At 43.1% G+C, this 23,258-nt stretch overlaps 1 protein-coding gene across 2 annotated transcripts in view; it reads right to left on the bottom strand.

Annotated features, from left to right (window-relative positions):
• The window catches only part of SPIDR (scaffold protein involved in DNA repair), a 1,065,859-nt gene that overhangs the window by 272,121 nt on the left and 770,480 nt on the right, over positions 1–23,258 (bottom strand). The gene's annotated exons all lie outside the window — the stretch shown is intronic.

The raw sequence follows: 23,258 nt of genomic DNA, 5'->3' as shown, positions 1-23,258 counted from the left end.
AGTTGTTGACAAGACCTGTGCTTGCAATCACACTGGAAAAGCGAACATTAAGGCTGAGTTCCCTGACTTTATGTGGAAGAAAGGTGTATCTACACCTCTTGGCAGTGGAGAGGCATTTCAATATCAATTGTTGTTACATTACATTAAAGCCAAGGAGACTGGAGATCTTCTTGATCTTCTTCTGCATTCCTGTTCTAGGTCACAGACTCACTAGATAGTGAAGCCAGTACCTTTAAACCTAAGGAAGCACTGGCAGCTAGAACATATACCCTCTTTAACATGCATGTTTTCTCTATGGATTATAGGATTTATACACATGGCTTTCATTGCAGAATGAAGAGCTTATAAATTTACATATATCTAAAATATAAAGCAGACTTAGTGAATCATATTAACAGCTCTTACTGTATAAACAGATCTAGATGTTATGGTCACCAATATGAAAATTGAGCTAGGCATGTGCTAATGTGAGTTGGCGCCAACATTAAAGAAAGTTTGAAGCCCCACGTGACTGTTCCAGTGCAAAGGTATTTATAGGTCTGTGATCACAGCTGTGTTCTCTTCCAGACTTTTTGTGAGCGCTCGTGTGTGTGTGTGGAGTTCACATAGGGAAAGCAGCAACACACTGCTCTTTTCTCTTGTCATCTGTGCCAGCTCTCAGCAACAAATCTGGCATCCCAAGACCACAGCTGTTTGAGCTGGATCCTAAGAAGCTTGTCCTCTCAGTCAAACACACAAGAAGCATAGATAATTGTAATTTTAATTAGGAAAGCCCTCCAATTTCAATAAGACACAGTATGTGTAATATATAGATTTGTATTTTAGGCATTTATTTTCTAGGATGCCTCCTTATTTAACCATTAAGTATATGTTACATAATGATGACTGAACAGGTTTTTGGTTTAGACAACTTTGTGTGTGTACTAAAATAACTAATAAAAAAGAAATAACCGCGCTAAATATAAGTGAAACACGTGAAGCAATCTCAAAGACTTCTGTGAGGAAGTACATATATAAATACAAAAATGTTGAAAAATATTAAAAATTAAATTATGAAAAGTACATGGGTCAACACATGTATGTATGAATCAAACATGAGTGTCCATATGTAATATTTGCGAATAAAAATAAGTGTCCATATATAGTAACAGAAAATAAAAATGTGAAGTAATGATCTGAAATCAGTCCAAGAAAGACCCCTTGGGTGAATCCAACCAGAGTCAATGGTGTAAAAAATATGAGTGACAACCCATACAGTATCCGCAAATACCCAATAATTGCGCTTACCGCAAGGCAAGCGAACACCAGCCTGTATCACGTCTTGGTGTGGAGAATCCAGATCCCCCAGACGACGCCATTTGTGGTGAAATGTACGTCGGGAGGTTGACGCTCTGACGTCATCGCCATTTTCAGTGTGGACGGGTGCTCGCTATGCCGGCCGGCTGTTTGCTGTATTTTTACATACTCATGTGAGTTTTCTACCTTTATCTATTAAATCGTTTTTATCAGTATTACACTATGGCCAGTTCCTTTTTATTTACATGCTTGTGAGATGTCATTTTGGAGTCTCTGCTGTATCCCCCGGTTCCTGCCGCAAGCAGTCCAGAACGCCAATGGATCTCTCATACTGCCATTGAACATAAGCTGTGGTTGGCTTGCCTTGCGGTAAGCGCATTATTTGCCTGGTAGTGGATCACGTAGTGTGGTGTGGTTAACTGATACTGAACACAAGCTGTTGTTGGCTTGCCTTGTGGTAAGCGCAATATTTGCACGGATTGTGGGGTCTCATCTTCACTACGGAGTTTGCTAGTGTTCACTCTAAGTTCCCTTTTTTTCCTGCTGTATCTTTATGCACTAGTGTAAGTTTTCTACCTTTTCTAAACTTTGATTAGTTTGGCAGTATTACACTATGGCCAGTTTCTTTTTATTTACATGTCTATGAGATGGAAGTTTGGTGTCCTCATTACATCCTTTCAGCTACGATGTATACAGTCTAAGAGCACCATCTGGATTCTCCACACCAAGACGTGATACAGGCTGGTGTTCGCTTGCCTTGCGGTAAGCGCAATTATTGGGTATTTGCGGATACTGTAGGGGTTGTCACTCATATTTTTTACACCACTGACTCTGGTTGGATTCACCCAAGGGGTCTTTCTTGGACTGATTTCAGATCATTACTTCACATTTTTATTTTCTGTTACTATATATGGACACTTATTTTTATTCGCAAATATTACATATGGACACTCATGTTTGATTCATACATACATGTGTTGACCCATGTACTTTTCATAATTTAATTTTTAATATTTTTCAACATTTTTGTATTTATATATGTACTTCCTCACAGAAGTCTTTGAGATTGCTTCACGTGTTTCACTTATATTTAGCGTGGTTATTTCTTTTTTATTAGTTATTTTAGTGCACATCTCACTGTTTAACTGCTGCTTTTTGGGGGGATGGTTTCTATAGGTAGCGCAGTATTTTTTTGTTTTTCTGAACTTCGTGTGTGTGTGTGTGTTTTTAATTTTTTTTTGGCTTGGATAGAGTATAGAAGAACTAAAACCTATGACATTGTATTTTTGTTGTCTTGTGTGTGATGGTTTCCTCTTCCCTTCCTTTCCCAGAGATGCACCGGAAAGTGAGAGGAAAGCTCTATAAAGTGAAAGACATTCCCTTTTCAGCACCAGGTGTCTCTATTGGACGATTTACCTTCATCTTGATTTCTAAATCATCGACCTTGCTGAAAATAAAAAAAGATCAGCAGGACATAGAAGATGAATCAACCCAACAATAAAAACAAGTGAGGGGTTTTAACCCTGCACTACTCTACCCAACAATAAAAAAATGTGTTAGCTTTACAAATACTTTAAAAAGAAAATTTGTAACACTAGGAGAAAAGACTTCTTTTCAATGCATATTGGCTCCATGCACTTCAGTCAACAGTCAAAATGAAGTATACAGAACTAGAAAAATGTACTAAAGTGCATGGAGACCCACGAGTATGCAGCAGAATTGGCACTGACACAGTGTCCCAGAGGCATTTGCATGCTATGATGCATAGCTCTTTAAAACAAAACAAGAAATAAGTATGTTTCACTAAAAACCCAAACATCACAAAACATCTTAAAGCTACACTCCGACTTTACCTTCCATCTTGCACAGTTATATGGGCACCTCTCCTGATTGCTTACACTGAGTTCACTGCACACTGTGAGCTTCTCAGTGTGCATTAGAAGCTGTAGCAAGTCAAATAGAGGCCATCCCATTTCCTGGCTGGTGGACATTATTCAGCATCATCTACTGTAGCTGTTCCTTCCCAAACTTTACTGTCCCTAGCCCACCCCTTTCATTCACAGGATTTCCGCCCTTTCAATAATGGAGGCTCAGCATCACCAGAGCTTTCTATTTTCAGGAAGCTATGGATAGCACTCTGCCAGCTCCTTCCATCAGCCATAGTCTGTCTGCATTGAATAAAGAAGCGAAGACACCTAGTGATGTTACCGGGTCTGGATTAACCACTTGCTACACAGGCCAATTCTGACACTTTGCTTCTACATGTAAAAATCATATTTTTTTTTTTTGCTAGAAAATTACTCAAAGCCCCCAAAAATTATATTATTTTTTTAGTAGAGACCCTAGGGAATAAAATAGTGGTTGTTTTAACTTTTTATCTTGCATGGTATTTACGCAGTCATTTTTCAAACGTTTTTAAAAGAAAAAACTATTTCATGCATTAAAAAATACAAAATAGTAAAGTTAGCCCAATTTTTCTTTTACATAATGTGAAAGATGATGTTACGCCCGGTAAATAGATATCTAACATGTCACATTTTGAAATTGTGCACACTCATGGAATGGCGCAAACTTTGGTACTTAAAAATCCCCATAGGGGACGCTATGGTTACCTGTTTAGAGTTACAGAGGAGTTCTAGCACTAGAATTATTGCTCTTGCTCCAACATTGGCAGCGATACCTCACATGTGTGGTTTGAATGTCGTTTACATATGTAGTCACGACCTACATATGCGTTCGGTTCTGCGTGAGAACACGCGGGGACAGGGGCGCTTTATTTATTTATTTTTATTGTTTATTTTACTTTTATTTATTTTTTTTTATCACTTTCATTCCTATTACAAGGAATGTAAACATCCCTTGTAATAGGAATAGTGTGTGACAGGTCCTCTTTACGACGAGATATGGGGTCAATAAGTCCCCAGATCTCGCCTCTAGGCTGAAAAGCCTGAATAAAAAAATAAAAGGATCCTGGCTTCCCAGCCGAGGTGGCGGCATTTTTTCAAATGCAGAGGCTGGGCGTGATGTCATAACATAGTGCCCAGCCCCCAAAAGATAATAGAGATGTCAGGGGGCTATCTGGCCCGCCGGATTCTCTATGGTAAACTTCCGGCATGGACCCCGATTCCTTCTGCCTCTCACTAATCGTACGGGCAAGCTGGGAGAAGCATCGGAGGGCTCCCTGTAAGAACGATTAAGCGGCTGAACAGCCACTATGATTGTTCTTATGGTGCAGGGAATCGCTGGCTCTAAAAGAAGATATCTGAATGATGCCTGTAGCTGCAGGCATCATTCAGATATCCCCACTCAAAGTCGACAACGTCATATGGCATCATTGGGCGGGAACTAGTTAAAGTGGTTGTAAACCTCTGACATGAAAAATGAACAAACCATATCCCTCTATACCAGGTGTCACTAAATGATGGACCGAGTGACAGTCCGGTCAAAGCCACGGCCGCACCACATAGCAGACTCCTCTCCTGCTGCTGCTGTTGTTAAAGCTCAAAGCATGGCAGAGGGCAGGAGACATAGCAGGCTGGATTCCTCTTCTGTAGATGTACTTGACCGCCGCTGCTGCTGTTAAACTCACAGCGGGGAGGAGGTCGGGAGATATGGCAGGTCTACATGAGAAGCAGGAGCTTCCTGTGACGGGAGTCACTTTGGGCGGGGGGCTGGTGGAACCCAGAATCCCTTGGAGCGGTTGGGAAACCCTTGCTTCAGCTCCCCATGTACCTCATATGTCTAAGAGACCCTGTGTCTATTAGGTGCACATGGTGACCAAAAAAATAATGGACATTAAAAATGTGGCTTGGATTACTTAAAATAGAACAGTAATATTTATCCACAATATCTCCCAAGAAATATACAAAGTCTATTCCTGGTTTGTTTGATTCTGATCTATACATGTTAATTGAAAGAGCTGGTCACCTTGGCCTCTGTGATGTGGAGGGTTGTGATTGCAAAGGAGATTGTGATGTTGGGGGGCTTTGATGTAATTGGGGGCTCTGATGTGAAAGGGAGGGCTGTGATGTTAGGGGTGTTGTGATGTGAAGAGAGAGGGCTCTGATGTGAAGGGGGGGGGTGTGATTTGAAGAACCTGAATCATAGAACAAAAACTAGATTCAGACCTCTGGAGAAAGAAAATGTTACGGACCGGATCTCCGTGAATTTTAATTCGGTACCCCTGCTCTATACTATGTACTTGTCACAATCCAGAGCACTAAGTGTCATTTCTGTCTGCTGCCTTGTTCCTCTGCTATCAGCATGAGTCACTTCTGACAAGTTTTCCTGACACCAAGAGGTAAAAAAAAGTGACAGAGAAGAAAGCTCCAGCACACAGTCTGATTGACAGCCTCAGCTCTGTTCCTGTGTGCTGAGTGAAGAAGTGTGTGTCCCTTCCCTCCAATCAGCTCTTACTGAGATCTGCAAAGTGCAACTTCAGCTCCCCCCCCCTGCTTTCTAAAGGCCAAGATAAGCTGTATGAATTCTGTACTTTGAACAACTGTAGAGGAAAGAGGGCTAAAGATAAACAGGTAAAACTTATGTAGGATGATTTGTTTCATCTCTGTGTATCACCTGAAGCTAATCACTTCACTGAGTATAAGTAAGGGTTTACAACCATGTTAGGGTATGTAATGAATACAGAAAGTTTTTTTATTTAATAATTACATAAACATGTTGATGAGGGGGGGACTAGGGAAGGCAAAATATAATGATGTTCAAACTTCAGCTTCAAGACATGAAGCAATCTGTGACTGTAAAGCTGTATAGGATATACCAGTTCCAGAATGTCATTAAAGACACTGTAAAGTAGGGTACAATAGGATATGTAGTTCCGCAACAGAGGTGAAGGGCTGCAGTAGTCTATGGCAGCACGTATAGGAAGACAGCATGTATAATTGTGTCATCTGGTTTTCTTTGTATGGACATGATTAACAGTACCCTGGTTGGCAGCACACACCGTCCTGCAAATGTTACAATATGACTATTATGTGAATGTTAATTTAACATCTTACTAAAAGCAAATTAAGCATATTAGTCTCATATTAGCACTATAGAACTTTATGTATGTCTGAAATCTTTAAGCTTAAAGAACTGCTGCTACAGTTCCAATTAGTTTATTTCTCCCTCTACTGTTGGAGCCTATGCACAGCTTTGATTAACCAGTTGAGCTCTGGAAGCTTTTACACCCCTTTCATGACCAGGGCATTTTTTGCTATTCAGCACTGCGTTACTTTAGTAAAAAATAAAAACTAATAACTAAACTAATAAAAAATGTTTTTTTGTTTTTTTTTAGGGCAATTTTATTTGTACATACTGTCACCAGTGCAGTACAGCGCCATCATATGACTGACGTGACTGTGATCAGGGACACTAACTAGTGACACTATGTTAAAAAATATATATATATATATTTGTTTTACACATTTTTTTTTTTCATTTTTTACATGTTTGTACCAGAGTAGTTCACGGTCACAACAGTAACACTGTACTACTCTGGGGAGGGGGGGTGATCAGGGATTTTCTTCTTATTTTTTTACTCATTTGCTGTTACAATGAAGATCACTGTAAAAGCAACTGTCATGAATAGGTTAACCATTCATGACAGCATGACAGCTGTGATCACTAGTGATCTGTGATTGGCTACAGTTAATCACATGATGGTACAGGGTACTGTGATTGGTCAAGGTAGCATGTGATAGCTGTGGGCCAGTCAGCATAGGAAACACAGCCGTTATGAATGACGTGCTCCTAATCCCAGAGCAGGAGTATGATATACATTACGGTGGCAGCACTAGCTGCCCTTTGCTGCAGTATATGTACTGTGGCAGGTCGGCAAGTGGTTCATGGCTGCAAATAAATAACACAAGTATCCAAAGAAGAGCCAATCTGCAGATCAAAAGGAGATGCTTTACCGGAAGTCAGTGTCCTTGTTATTTCATTAAAAGTAAGTGCACTTCTCGCTACAACTAGGTTACAAATTGGCATGACTCTTAAATGGAAGATGACACAGTGGGGTTGATTTACTAAAACTGGAGAGTCCAAAATCTGGTGCAGTTGTGCATGGTAGCCAATTAGCTTTTAACTTCAACTTGTCCAATTAAGTTTTGACAAAGATACCTGGAAGCTGATCGGCTTCTATGCAGAGCTGCACCAGATTTTGCACTCTTCAGTTTTAGTAACTCAACCCCAATGTCTGCACATACCAAGGACTTGGCATTAATCCACTCTGGGTCCAATGGGAAATTTTGACAGTGTGGGACCAGGGGACTTACTTCAACTTGGAGAGAATTCAAAATGTTCATACTACACATGGATGGGCTTCAGTGAAACTATGCCAATGGTATATACTGGTGCCTTGGGCCACTGTAGAAAAAGAATGACCAGCATTATCACAAAACAACTGCTCAATTTTTCTCACACTGAACACAGGTTTCCTTTTGTTTCAGACGAAAAATTGGTCCTTTGCTTCCCAGCAGTATAATATGAGGGGTGGGGCTTGATCTTGGCTGGGCAAGATGCTAGGGCCTAGGATGCTTGCACAGGGACACAGAGCAATCTGAATTATAATACACCATATGATAATTGAGGATTGCGCTTAGCACGGTACGATTGTTGGCAGGGGATTGTCTGTTGACAGACTGTTGTCCCAAAATCTTACCGTTAGTACGCTGTTTTTGACAATTGTTGTCCACCTTCGGCCAACGAATGTTGGATGACAGGCTAGTAAACTTTCGGTGGACAACGGTTTGACGTCAGATTTTCATATGGTCAGTACACAAATCCGTCACACAAAAGTACAAACACGCATGCTCGGTATCAATGCTCAAACGCGAAATTAGCAGAAGGGACCCAAAGGGTGGCACTCAAGAGCTGAAATTCCTTGTGATACGTCACTACGTTCGTGTTTGTGGCACGATAATTGTGTACCATTAGTATGCAAGACAAGATCCTGGCACGCACCCTTATGACAAAAATCAGGCGCTCGGTTGGCCAACAAACGTACAGTGTGAACAAGGCTTTAGACTGCTGTACCAATGTGTATTCTAAATACTAGGACTATACAAATGATATGTGGAGTGCAAGTAGTGCGCTGTCCCGATAGACATGATCATACAGATCACAATATAGACATAAATATCTATGACCTTAAATGATCCCCCTTAGAAAGATGCCCCAACTCTTTCCAAGTGCATATTATCTAAAATATTCAAAAACATATCCAAATTGTCCTGTGCTTATTTTTAAAGTGCAAAGTGCCACCAACATTAAAGATAATTAATTCATATATAAACAGTGTAATTCACATTAGAATTCAACGTAATTCAAAAGTGCAAAAAAATTGTAATCAAAAATTTCATGCAAAGAAAAAAGTCATTTTTATTCTTTTTTTCATCAGCAAAGTTCATCAAAGTACAAATAAGAGAAAGTGCTTTTGTGCCAAAATAATCCTAAGAAACGTGCTTCTGTGTTCCCACCATGCTAGTATAGACAAATGAGCCGCTTACCAGACGAATAGATCCCAAAAGGGATCATAAGCACTTTGAAAATATTCCCAGCTGGGATACCACGACTGCCCCAAATATTTGCACAGTGGACCTACATAGCAAGATGAAGTCCGGCTCCCGACTGTGAGACTATTGGGCAATCACCTTCTCCTGGTCCTATCCAAGTATTAGCATTGTTTACCTAATTTCCAATGCATGAAACCTCTTCATTATCTAATAGCACAGTTTAAGCACTGTCCAGATATAGACAAACAACATTTGTCTAACAATAACCCTGTCTATTATTGCCTCCAGCTGACAAACAACTAGCAGGCTGATAACACTGCACAAGCAGGAAAATTTTTCCACCACCAGACTGCTCTGCAAGTTCCTCTATGTTCTCAAACTCTTCTTTCAGACTGGTCTTATCCAAAAAGCTTGAGTAGAAGATCATCATAATGTCAGCATTAAACCCCCAAACACTTAAAGTTTAAGAGAAAAAAATAGTGGGCACGTAACACCAAAGCCAACATTTTGCAGACATGTTCTGTAGTATTTTCAGAATAAGAACATACTGGTCATCTGTAATGACTAAATTCACAGACATAAATATGACCAGGGCACTCTGTTGATACCTAATGTCCTGAAGATTTGCTCTGAAAATCTCTAATTTTTTTGATTAATGCTGAAAGAGCATTAATGGTGGAAACAGCACTATACTCCTTCAGCTGCTTGCTGAAAGAAACAAACATTAATCCATTGAGGAAATGGAGGAACTCCCTATCCTTATATAATAGGGGCTTCCGTTAGTAAAATACTGTATATTAGTCTCCCTTTGTTATATTGAAAACCCTAAACTCTGCAACAATACACTTATTTTTGTTATATGCAACAGTAGCACATTAACCAAAACTTCTGAAGGGCACTAATATTAACACATTTCTGTTCAACCAATGTCTTTTATATTGCTAATGAATTATGGGACTCCACACTAGAGCCCATGGGCAAGTTTTATTGGCAACACTTTTTAAGTTTTAATAGTAATCACAAGGCTTACAACTATGAGTGTGGTCCAAATAAAGTAGTGTATTTGTACAGACTTCATAACTTAAGATACTACCAGTGTTTATCTTAAAATATTTATTTTTATTTGAGTTTAACTTTTTTTTTAGCTCTCTTATTTAATTGTATTACTCTATTAACAATAAAAACATATAAATTAGCAACTAGGGGGAGCTCTCAAAGGTTCAGTATTTTTTTTTTTTTTAATTGTATTGCAACTGTACTGTTTGCCCTAAGGTTATAAAGCACTGCACAAACTGTTGACGCTATATAAATCCTGTATAGTAATAATAATAATAATTACAAAGTCTCTCCACTGACAGCTGAGATATCGACCCATACGGAGTGTGCTGTTTTCAATGACTATTGCAACTCAGACTTGCATTGTTAACAATAAAGAATAACCAAGACATAGCACTGCAAAGCAGGAAGTAGACCCTGTTTTCATAAAACACCTTCATCCTTTGTATTTGTTACATCTCATCTCCTGCAGCCTTTTGCAGTTACAGTGGGTATAGAAAATATTACCCCCCTTCAAAATAATCACATTTTGTTGCTTTGCAGCCTGAAATGAAGACAGACACAGTTTTTGTTTTATCCAGCTGTATTTATCAGTGCAACTTATAACATTAAGTGAAAGATATAACACCAACATGTCAAAATAAAAATAAAAAACAGAATCACTGAGTTGGAAAAATTATCACCCTCCCTCCTAAAAATGACTTGTACACTCAATCAGGTGTAGCTAATCACCTTTTCAATGGCACATAAAGCAATTTGACTTTCAACTGTGGTCACTTTGGCTAGCTCAGCATAAAAAGAACTTTACTGGGGCATTTCAGTCCCTACCTACAGCAACTCTGAAGCAGTTGCAGGATTTTGTTGACAAAGAGTGGTCATTGTGTGCTTGCAAAAACAATAGCACAAATTTTCCACATATGTGGCTTGTTTGGAAGGCTTGCAAGAAAACAGCTACAGGCAGTCACAACTGAGATTTGCCAAAACACACCTTGAAGATTCTGAGGCCGCATGGGAAAAGATGTTATGGTCAGATGAGACTAAAGCCCCATACACACTATCAGATTTTCTGCTGATTTTTGTCTTTAGATTTACCAAAACCATATAATATGAGGTCAAACCTTAGGAGTTTCAATTTGTATGCAATTAGGCAGGCCCTTGCACTACATGGTTTTGGTAAATCTAAATACAAAAAGCAGCAGAAAATCTGATAGTGTGTATGGGGCTTTACACTGAATTATTTGGCCTCAACACCAAATTATATGTCTGGCAGAAATCTAATACAGTTCACCATCCAAATAACACCATTACTACAGTGAAGCATGGAGGTAGTAATTGTGACAGACCTAGCCAACACCTGTCTGTCTATTGTCTGCTAAAATGTCTATTGTAAACAAGTCTACTATGGGATCGAAGAGTCATTAGATCCCCATTGTTATTTGTGTTAATTAACTCTGCTATTGTGTGAAGAAGAGTCTATGTTGATTGTGATAATGTTGATAGGATTTTCTGAACTACAAGACGGCCAGTCTGGCCTAACGGTCATGTCTGAGTCATCTAGGCTGTCTAAAGGGATTAGTTAATTAGCTCATGTTAATTAGGTTACAGCTGTATTGTTAGAGTAATATGAGCAGGAGGTCTGCACCTCCACTTTTAGTGTATAAAAGCCTGTATTTTGCAATAAAAAAGAGTCCTGTTTGAACTTACATACAGCCTGCCTGGTGTTTGTTCTGAGCTATCACAACTGGACTAGAACGGCACAGAGCTGTAGTTCTAGTCCAGGAGCAACGGATGACCAAACCATCAGACGTTGCAATCTGATTCAATAGCTGCAGAGGAGTGTCGGGAGAGTGGAACCGAGCGAGCAAAGGGGCTCGTTACAGTAATATCCTGTTATGGGGGTGTTTCTCTGCAGCAGCGACTGGAGCACTTGTCAGGTTAGAAGGAAAAAATGGATGGAGCACTATAACATCAAATTCTTGAGGAAAATCTGCTGCCATCTGCCATAAAGTTGTCAATGGGAAAAAAAGGTTCACCTTCCAACATGACAATGACCCAAAGCACATAGCAAAAATTACCACACAGTGGTTGAAGGAGAAAAAGGTGACTGTCCACACATGGCCTAGTCAGAGCCCAGACTTAAACCCCATTGAAAATCTCTGGAATGACTTGAAGACTGCAGTCCACAAACTGTCACCACCAAATTTAACTGAACTTTAGCAGTTCTGCAAAGAAGAGTGGGCAAATATTGCAAAGTCTAGATGTGCAAAGTTAGTAGAGACATATCCCAACAGACTAAAGGCTGTAATTAAAGCAACAGGTGGTCCAACAAAATACTGGCACAAGGGGGGTGATCCCTTTTCTAACTCAGTGATTCTGTTTTTTAATGTTTTTTTTTTTTTTTACTGACATGTTGGTGTTATATCTTTCACTTAGATGTTATAAGTTGCACTGAGTAAATCTAGCTGGATAAAACAAAAACTGTGTCAGTCTTTTTTTAGGCTGCATAGCAACAAAATGAGATTATTTTAAACAGGGGTGATTTTTTTTTTTTTTATTTAACAATACATTTTTATTGAGTTTCAAGCAGGAACAAATGACTGACATAGTACAAAGTCTCAGTAAATGAAATAGAGAAATGCATCTCCAAAATAAGACATCTACTGTATATGCATTGTTAATAATCATTTTCAAAATGGGTATAAACCACATACCCGTAACCCTGCTGCAGCCATAGAGGATCAGTCCATATAACACTCAAAGGTAAATCAAAATATATAAACCAAAAGAAAACAGATCAAAGTATCCTCAAAGGTCTAACAAAAAGTAAATGTAAGCTCAGCCAACTTTGTCAGTATAAGTAAATATAAAGGCAATAATATCAAAGAATATTTTTGAGATTCTACCTCGTCAGCTAAGGTTCCCAATCTTTCCTGAAAATTTTCCCCTTACCATTGGCTAAAGTGAAAGAGTATTCATAAGAGCATTGTGAATGCACTTGTTGAATAACTTCCGGGATATTAGAAGCTTCATCTTGCTTCCATCTATTCATAATAGTAAGGTGAGCTGCTATGATGATGTGTAAATCTACTGTTCGGAATTTAGAGGGTAGGCATATCCTAGGAGGAATTACTTTTCATTCATGTAAACAGAGACAAACGCAGATCATGCACATAGATCTATAGCTGTATCTATTTACATCTTACTCTATAAATTGAGAATAGTAATGGATTCTGTAATGTGTGACAGCGGTATCCCAGGAGGCATTACTATCCTCAACTCAGAGAAACATTAAGAGACACAGCACCAGATCTCTGTCTGTGCAAGATTTGACAGTGTCTTTGGGAGACCGGTTGCAGGAATCGGGAAGAGACAGCAGGTTCCCCAAGACATTAACATGGAAGATGGTGGCGCCATAGGACAGGACCTGTAGGAGGAGAGAGGTGTAAGATAACATGACAACATTGTATTCAATGGGCTTTAAGAACGGTATATTATTAATGCATACAAAAGTGTCAAAGGCAGGTGGGCAAAAACATATTCTCATATTGAGGGTGAAGTTTATATAAGATTTTACTTCTTGGGTTTAGATCTGCTTTAAAGACTATTTACATCAAACGTAGGTTTCTTACATTTTAGTATTAATAAAAATAATTAAAAGCTTATACATTTCCATTAATAGGTTTGACATGGTTATGCTTCTATAGTTATAAATATTACATTTGATCAGACTGCCAAAATTGCTGACCGGCAAAAAGTGCACAAATTCACATGCTGGAACCAATGACTATGCGACCATGAGAACACAAATTCCAAAATCTGTCTGCGACTATAAACCAATTGACACATCACAACAACACTGAAGGATCACAAACACGAGACACTGCACATAGTGAACATACCATTTATATGGAATCACACTATTTGTTTCTATGGTTTTTCTTTGCAGAAGCCTGTTCAGACTTCCTAGGAATTGTTATCTGGATTTAGCAAAACAATCACAAGGCCTGCCAGGAAGAGAGACTTTTCTCTGATCAATCCACATATGGGATACACACAGGGCAGACAGAAGGCCATAGATTAAAGGAAAACAAGCCAGATAAAAAGAGACAATAGCAGCATAAAATAAATTGGAATGTGAGTAAATGCCATCTCTGCTGAACAGGGCGATCAGACTAATCAGTTGTAAAGTTGATGCTTACAAATGCGGTCACATCACAGTCAAAATGGCTTCCAGAAAGTGTCAATTTTAGCAGCCAAATAAATAAATATCTCGTGACATTTGTGATTTAACCGCTTCAGCCCCGGAAGATTTTACCCCCTTCCTGACCAGAGCACTTTTTGTGATTCGGCACTGCATCATTTTAACTGACAATTGCGCGGTTGTGCGACGTTGCACCCAAATAAAATTAATGTCTTTTTTTTCCCCACAAATAGAGCTTTCTTTTGGTGGTATTTGATCACCTCTGCATTTTTTATTTTTTGCGCTATAAACAAAAAAAAGCCACAATGTTGAAAAAAAAAAACACTTTTTTTTTTTACTTTTTGCTATAATAAATATCCCCAAAAATATATAAGAAAACTATTTTTTCCCTCAGTTAAGGCCAATATGTATTCTTCTACATATTTTTGGTAAAAAAAAATTGCAATAAGCGTATATTGATTGGTTTGCGCAAACGTTATAGTGTCTACAAAATAGGGGATAGTTTTATGGCATTTTTATTATTTTTTTTTTACTAGTAATGGCGGCGATCTGTGATTTTTATCGGGACTGCGACATTATGGCGGACACATTGGACAATTTTGACACATTTTTGGGACCATTGGCATTAATGCAGCGATCAATGCTATAAAAAATGCATTGATTACTGTAAAAAAGTCACTGGCAGGGAAGGGGAAAACACTAGGGGGCGATCAAGGGATTAATGTGTTCCCTAGTGCGTGTTCTAACTGAAGGGGGGAGGGGACTGTACAGGGGAGATGACAGATCGCTGTTCATACGCTGTGTGAACAGACGATCTGTCTGTTCTCCCCTCAGAGAACCGGAAACTGTGTGTTTACACACACAGATCCTGGTTCTCCATGTGTCAGCGGCGATCGCGACCGCCAGGCACTCGCGACCGCCAGGCACTCGCATCGGCTCTGGGGACGAGCATGCGCCCCCTAGTGGCCACAGGGCGAAGCAATGCTACCTAACGTTGTTTCGCCAAGCCGTGCAATTCTGCCGCAGTACAACTGCCGCGGCTAGTCGGCAAGTGGTTAAAGACAGCAAGCAGTGTGAACATGGCAGTGTGGCCATGATCACAGGTCTGCTTTCATTTTTGGTAGTGCTGGTTGCATTTTCGACAGCACCAATACAAATAGGATTTTGGACTTACCTGTAAAATCATCATCTTGGAGTAGAGTATAGGACATAGCATCTTTAGACTTAACCATGAGTTAATTACAGCTACCGTCAGGTGATTAGACACTGTCAAAAAAGCTGCAGGTAGAGTATATCCTATTTAACCCAACATATATCAGTTTTGAAGCAAGCAATAGGAGATCATAAAGTACAGAATGGAGGGGCTTGTGTTCTGTGCTTGAATATATGGATTTTACAGGAGAACAGGAGTTTTTTACAAAATCCTAATTTTCCTAATTATACATTACAAGACACAAGATATTTAGTCTTAACCATAAGCATCTAAAAGCAATCCAACTGATGGGCAGGAAAAATAGTAAACAAATGCTAATGCACCCATGAAACAACAGGTCAAAGAAGTGCTCCACTAAACTCAGAGCAGCTTGAAGCACCTTATGCTCAAAACCAGATGAGACCTGAACACCCACTTGGCAAAACTGAACAAACATGTGAACAGAAGACCAGGTGGAGACCCTGCAAATCTGAGAAACAGATGTCTAATGCAGAAAAGCTCACAAAGCACTTATGCCGCGTACACACGGTCGGACTTTCCGGCGGACTTGGTCCGGCGGACCAGAGTGTGCCGGACAATCCGCCCGTGTGTAGGCGCCAGCGGACTTTTCCGGCGGACTTTTTCCCCAAAGTCCGCCGGACCAAGATTTGAAACCTGTTTTAAATTTATCCGCCGGACTCAGTTTCGGGCGGAAAGTCCGCTCGTCTGTGTGCTGGTCCGACGGAAAGTCCGCTCGTGTGTATGCTGGTCCGACGGACCAGATACGACGCGAGGGCAGGGTATTGCATCTCGCGCTCGCTGCAATAGGAAAAACAGATTTTCCTATTGCGGTGAGCGCGGGGCATACCAGGCCCTTAGGTCTGGTATGGATTATAAAGGGGAATCCCCTACGCCGAAAAAACGGCGTGGGGTCCCCCCTAAAATCTATACCAGACCCCAATCCGAGCACGCAGCCCGGCCGGTCAGGAAAGGGGGTGGGGACGAGCGAGCGCCCCCCCCTCCTAAACCGTGCCAGGCCGCATGCCCTCAACATGGGGGGATGCTTTGGGGGAGGGGGGCGCCCTGCGGGGCCCCCCACCCCAAAGCACGTTGTCCCCATGTTGATGAGGACAAGGGCCTCTTCCCGACAACCCTGGCCGTTGGTTGTCGGGGTCTGCGGGCGGGGGGCTTATCGGAATCCGGGAGCCCCCTTTAATAAGAGGGCCCCCAGATCCTGCCCCCCCACCCTATGTGAATGAGTATGGGGTACATGGTACCCCTACCCATTCACCTAGGGAAAAAGTGTCAATAATAAAACACACTACACAGGTTTTTAAAATAATTTATTAAACAGCTCCGGGGGTGTCTTCCTCCGGCTTCGGGGGTTCCTCCGGTTCCTCTTCTCCCGGCGTCCGGTTGGTTCTTCTCCGCTCTCTTCTCCCGGTGTTCCAGTTCTTCGGCCGGCTCCTCTGCTGTCTTCAGGTAGCTCTCTTGCCAGCAGAGGTCCGGGCTTCTGGGCTTCTGGGCTTCTTGGATTCTTCCCTCTTCTCTTCTCCAGATGTTGACACGACGCTCTCTCCGGCTGGACTGCTCTCTGAGGGCTCCGTTGTGACTTATATAGGCGGAGACCCCGCCCCCTAATGATGTCACAGTCCCTGGGCATGCTGGGACTGTGACGTTTTAGGGGGCTTGGTCAATATCGCCCGGTGACCACGCCCCCTAAAACGTCACAGTCCCAGCATGCCCAGGGACTGTGACATCATTAGGGGGCGGGGTCTCCGCCTATATAAGTCACAACGGAGCCCTCAGAGAGCAGTCCAGCCGGAGAGAGCGTCGTGTCAACATCTGGAGAAGAGAAGAGGGAAGAAGCCAAGAAGCCCAGAAGCCCGGACCTCTGCTGGCAAGAGAGCTACCTGAAGACAGCAAAGGAGCCGGCCGAAGAACTGGAACACCGGGAGAAGAGAGCGGAGAAGAACCAACCGGACGCCGGGAGAAGAGGAGCCGGAGGAACCCCCGAAGCCGGAGGAAGACACCCCCGGAGCTGTTTAATAAATTATTTTAAAAACCTGTGTAGTGTGTTTTATTATTGACACTTTTTCCCTAGGTGAATGGGTAGGGGTACCATGTACCCCATACTCATTCACATAGGGTGGGGGGCTGGGATCTGGGGGCCCTCTTATTAAAGGGGGCTCCCGGATTCCGATAAGCCCCCCGCCCGCAGACCCCGACAACCAACGGCCAGGGTTGTCGGGAAGAGGCCCTTGTCCTCATCAACATGGGGACAAGGTGCTTTGGGGTGGGGGGCCCCGCAGGGCGCCCCCCTCCCTCAAAGCACCCCCCCATGTTGAGGGCATGCGGCCTGGTACGGTTTAGGAGGGGGGTGCTCGTCCCCACCCCCTTTCCTGACCGGCCGGGCTGCATGCTCGGATCGGGGTCTGGTATGGATCTTTGGGGGAACCCCACGCCGTTTTTTTTCGGCGTAGGGGTTCCCCTTTATAATCTATACCAGACCTAAGGGCCTGGTATGCCCCGCGACGGGGCTCGCAAGGTGTCAATCTTGCCGATAAAAGCGGCAAGATTGATTCCCTTTTCTAGTCCCGTCGCACATGAGTCACGTTCAAAATGAACAGACTTGTCCGTGTGTGGGCAAGTCCGTTCATTCTGAAAGTCCGCCGTACCTCCGGCGAAAGTCCGTCGGAAAGACGGGCGGACTTAGCCCGCCGGAAAAGTCCGGTCGTGTGTGGGCAAGTCCCTCCGTTTTAAAGTCCGGCGCACCTGGCGGACAAAGTCCGTCAGAAAGTGTGCCGGACCAAGTCCGCCGGAAAGTCCGACCGTGTGTACGTAGCATTAGGCGCCTTTTACACGGACGGCTATTCTGCCGCAGTTAAAATCATGTTTTTTTTTTCTGTGAAATTAAAGACACCAGGCACGGCGATCAGCTGCATTTGTACAGTGCGATTAGCTGTGGTTGCGTTTAGCTGCGGTTTGCCATTTCCATAGCAACCCGACAGGGTACTGACTCATATTGAACCAATACCAGGCACTGTGTTTGGTATGAAACTTGAGGGGGAACTCCACGCAAAATTTTAAATAAAAAAACGGCATGTGTTCCCCCTCCAAGAGCATACCAGGCCCTTCGGTCTGGTATGGATTCCAAGGGGCACCCCCTACGCTGAAAAAATGGCGTGGGGGTCCCCCCAAAATCCATACCAGACCCTTATCTGAGCACGCAGCCCGGGCGGTCAGGAAAGGGAGTGGGGACGAGCGAGCGCCCCCCCCCGAACTGTACCAGGCCACATGCCCTCAACATGGGGGGGTTGGTGCTTTGGGGCAAGGGGGGGCGCTCTGTGGGCCCCCCCACCCCAAAGCACCTCGTCCCCATGTTGATGAGGACAAGGGCCTCTTCCCGACAACCCTGGCCGTTGGTTGTCGGGGTCTGCGGGCGAGGGGCTTATCGGAATCTTTCTTCTGCTCTTTTGAGACGTCTTCTTCCCTCTATATAGGCATGGGGCGTGTCCACCGGGAGATGTCACCCGGTGACCCCACCCCTTATGTTGTCACAGGCCCATCATGCCCCGGGACTATGACGTCATAAGGGGGCGGGGTCACTGGGTGACATCTTCCGGTGGCAACGCCTCATGCCTATATGATTGGTTGCGGACCTCGCTCACGGCATTACAACAAGAGAGAGCGTTGTGTCAACATCTCTGGAAGAGAAGAGGGAAGAAGACATCTCAGAAGACTGGGCTCCTCCGCTAGAAAAAGAGCGGCAAAAGAGCATAAGATAGCGGAGGAGCCTGGCAGAAGGAAGAAGGCACCGGAGAAGAACCAGAGAGCGCGGAGATGACACCTGAGAGAGGGAGAAGAGGCCTGAGAGACTCCCGAAGTTGGCAGAAGACCCCCGAAGTCGGAAGAAGACCCCCTGGAGCTGCCTAATAAATTACTTTTAAAACCTGTGTAGTGTGTTTTTTTATTGACACTTTTTTCCCCAGGTGAATGGGTAGGGGTACGATGTACCCCATACTCATTCACATAGGGTGGGGGCCAGGATCTGGGGGCCCCCTTATTAAAGGGGGCTCCCGGATTCCAATAAGCCCCCCGCCTGCAGAACCCGACAACCAACGGCTAGGGTTGTCGGGAAGAGGCCCTTCCCTTGTCCTCATCAACATGAGCACCAACCCCCCCATGTTGAGGGCATGCGGCCTGGTACGGTTCGGGGGGGCGCTCGCTCGTCCCCACCCCCTTTTCTGACAGACCGGGCTGTGTGCTCGGGGTCTGGTATAGATTTTGGGGGGACCCCCACGCAGTTTTTTCGGATCCCCGTGCTTGTCGCTCATTGGGAAAGGAAAAAACATTTTTCCTTTCCCGATGAGCGAGCCAGCTAGGCGCTGCTATCCGCAGCTGACACAGTGCACTGCGATTAACTGAGGTTATGTGCGGATAGCTGCGCTAAATCGCTCCTGGACGCAGTCAATTCTATTTTTTCTATCCGCACCAAACCGCATGTAACTAAATCGCAGCTAAACGCGCTGTGTGAATGGGGCCATAAGAAAGCATTGTGTGCTTTTAGCTGCGGTAGAAAACTAGAAAATCCACAGCTAAAAGCACAATTCTATCCGTCCGTGTGAAAGGGGCCTTACAGATCTGGTAGAGAGTGCCTTAACAGGGAAGGGTGCAACCTTATCCTTTAGACTAGGAGTATCCAACCTGCAGCCCAAGATGGCTAATGCTCTGTACACACAGTTGGATTTTCCGACCGGAAAATGTGTGATAGGACCTTGTTGTCGGAAATTCCGACCGTGTGTGAGTTCCATCATAACATTATAAATAAGAAGAGAATGCGCTGCAATTCTAGATTTCATAATTTGCCGCGTGATGAATGTGATATCTCAAATTACGACCGCTAGTTTTACAAGTCCAAGCGATTCCGGCTCATACTTGATTCCAAGCATGCGTGAACTTTTGTGCACGCACTTGTGTACACACGATCGGACTTTCCAACAACAAAGCTTTGTTGGAGTAAAATTTGAGAACCTGTTAGCCAAATTTTGCTGACTAGCAGCAAATGTTCGATGGAGCATACACACTGTCGGACTTTCAGCCAACAAGCTCACATCCAACATTTCCCGTCGGAAAATCCGATTGTGTGTACGCGGCATAATAGTTGTCCCCAGGACAATTTCTCCCACCTGAGCTGTTGGATCTCTGCAGCTCCTCCAGAGTTACCGTGGGCCTCTTGGCTGCTTCTCTGATAAATGCTTTCCTTGCACGGCCTGTCAGTTTAGGTGGGTTGCCATGTCTTGGTGGGTTTGCAGTTGTGCCATACTTTTTCCATTTTTACACTCTATTTACTAATTAGGTGACTTCTGAAGGCAATGGTTCCACTAGATTTTAGTTAGGGGTATCCAAGCAAAGGAGGCTGAATATAAATGCATGCCACACTTTTTAGATATTTAGTTGTAAAAAAAATTGAAAACCAGTTATCATTTTCCTTCCACTTCACAAATATGTGCCACTCTGTGTTGGATACATTTACGTTTTTGGTTGTAACATGACAAAATGTGGAAAATTTCAAGGGGTATGCATACTTTTTCAAGGCACTGTAGGTGCTGCTGAAAACTGATGGCATGAATAAGGCGTGATTGTGAACCATGGAATTTTTTTCTTTGGGAAGATAAAACTTCTAAGTCCAGTAAACAGACACTGTCAAATTCTTTTTAAAGCTGCATTCCAAAAAGAAAAAAATATTTTTAAGTTTATGATCTTGTGTTGGGCTGCATTCATATGCCCTGTACACACAGTCGGATGTTGGTTGGACATTCTGACAACAAAATCCATGGTTTTTTCCGACGGATGTTGGCTCAAACTTGTCTTGCGTACACACGGTCACACAAATCTGATCATTCTGAACGAGGTGACGTAAAACACGTACGTCGGGACTATAAACGTGGCAGTAGCCAATAGCTTTTGTCTCTTAATTTATTCTGAGCATGCGTGGCACTTTGTGCGTCGGATTTGTGTACACACGATCGGAATTTCCGACAACGGATTTTGTTGTCGGAAAATTTTATAGCAAGCTCTCAAACTTTGTGTGTCAGAAATTCCGATGGAAAACGTGATGATATTCACAGAGTTCTGAGCATGCGTGGCACTTTGTGCGTCGGATTTGTGTACACACGATCGGAATTTCCGACAACGGATTTTGTTGTCGGAAAATTTTATAGCAAGCTCTCAAACTTTGTGTGTCAGAAATTCCGATGGAAAATGTGCTGATATTCACAGAGTTCTGACAAATGGATTGTTTATTCTTTATAGTGATCTCCTGAATAATATTTGAAATATACAACTATTAGACAAAATTGGGAGCCTGATCCCCAGTCAGGCGACCAAGAAAATGGGGGGCGTATTGGACTATTACGGTACAGTACACAGAACAATATAGAGAATATATCAATAATATAAAAATGTAATCGATTTTATTGATGCAAAGGACAAATCATAGATAATACGTTGAAGCACAATAAAAAATAAATAAAATAACAAAGACAATAGGGTCATGAGTTTGCAGTAAGACAATTAATCTCAGAAATATTCCTCGACTAGTTTCGCGGATGAAACCGCTTCGTCAGGAGGGAATCTGAAGATAGCAAGTTCTGACTAAACAGTCTAAACCTAACAATACAGAAAAAATACAGTGAGTTTACACAGAAAAATTGAAAATTAATAATAATATTACAGCATCAGAGTTAAACAATGTAATAAATTGGGGGGGGGGGGGACAAGTCTGCTTACCCATGTCCCAACAGACCCCGAGCGCAGGGCTCCTCCACCCAAGGTAATCTCCCACGGCGACCCAGGGGAGCTGAAATGACGGGGATAGTAAAAATAAAAATAATAAGGTAATTGGGTATGTAAGCTTGCCAGGGGAGCTGGTGATATAAATGGTAGGAAGAATTGATACTTGGGTGAAAGTGTATAGAGTGATAGGGTGAATTACGTAATGCACACATTGGGTGAAAGTAGTGCAGGGGAATGTGAGACAACAACAAAAGAAACTGGTAGGCAGGTGGGATAGTGTTGGATAAGGTGAAGGGGGGTGAATAAGGCAGAAGAGAGATGAAATTAAAACCAAGAGTGGAAGTGAGGCGTGGAAAAAAGACCTGGGGAAAGGGTAAACAAGGGGGGGGAAGGGGAAAAGGGAAAAGGGGGGGGGAAAGAGAGGGAAAAGGGAGGGGGGGGGAATAAGGGGGGGGGGGAAGGGGGGGAAGAAAGGGAGGAAAAAAGGGGGGGGGGGAGAAGGAAAAAAGGGAGGAAGGAAAGGAAAGGGAAAGGAGGGAAACCAGGGATAGTAGCGGTGAAGGGACGGGGAGGCAGATGGTGGGGTGTGAAATAATAGGGGCAAAATTACCTGATGTTGATGTAAACATATGAGGGTGCCAAAGAATGTACTCTAGACGGAGTCGGTATCGTGCCGGGCCAGAAAAGAGGTAGTCCAGCCACTTGTCCTGGCTGGGACTTTGTCCCTTTCTGCCTCAGGGTAAGTGCGCATGTGCGTGGGCGCGATTCCCTCGAGCGCGCGCTGTGTGGGACCTCTGACCTTGTGACGCCATGCGCCGGCGCCGTCTGGCGTGTGGTCAGCGTCACTGGGTTGGGAGCTATATATACCAGGCTCTGCCTGTCTGTTGACGGTCGGCTCTTGGTTCGGGGGATCGTGCATCATGGCCACAACCTTGTAAGTTAGAGGGGAATTTTATTCTATCTTCTACTCTAGTCCTGTACCCCTGGGCATCAGCAGTGGTTATATCCTAACCTTGCCTTCCCCCCTAGATACTCCAGGCATGGGCGAATACGTTCCAATATGCCTCCGCCTGTTACCCGTTTTGCAAACTACCTCTTTTCTGGCCCGGCACGATACCGACTCCGTCTAGAGTACATTCTTTGGCACCCTCATATGTTTACATCAACATCAGGTAATTTTGCCCCTATTATTTCACACCCC

This window comes from Aquarana catesbeiana, linkage group LG05 (assembly GCF_042186555.1).
Source record: "Aquarana catesbeiana isolate 2022-GZ linkage group LG05, ASM4218655v1, whole genome shotgun sequence".
NCBI classification, from domain to species: Eukaryota; Metazoa; Chordata; class Amphibia; order Anura; family Ranidae; genus Aquarana; species Aquarana catesbeiana.
This window is presented reverse-complemented; position numbering and strand designations above follow the sequence as displayed.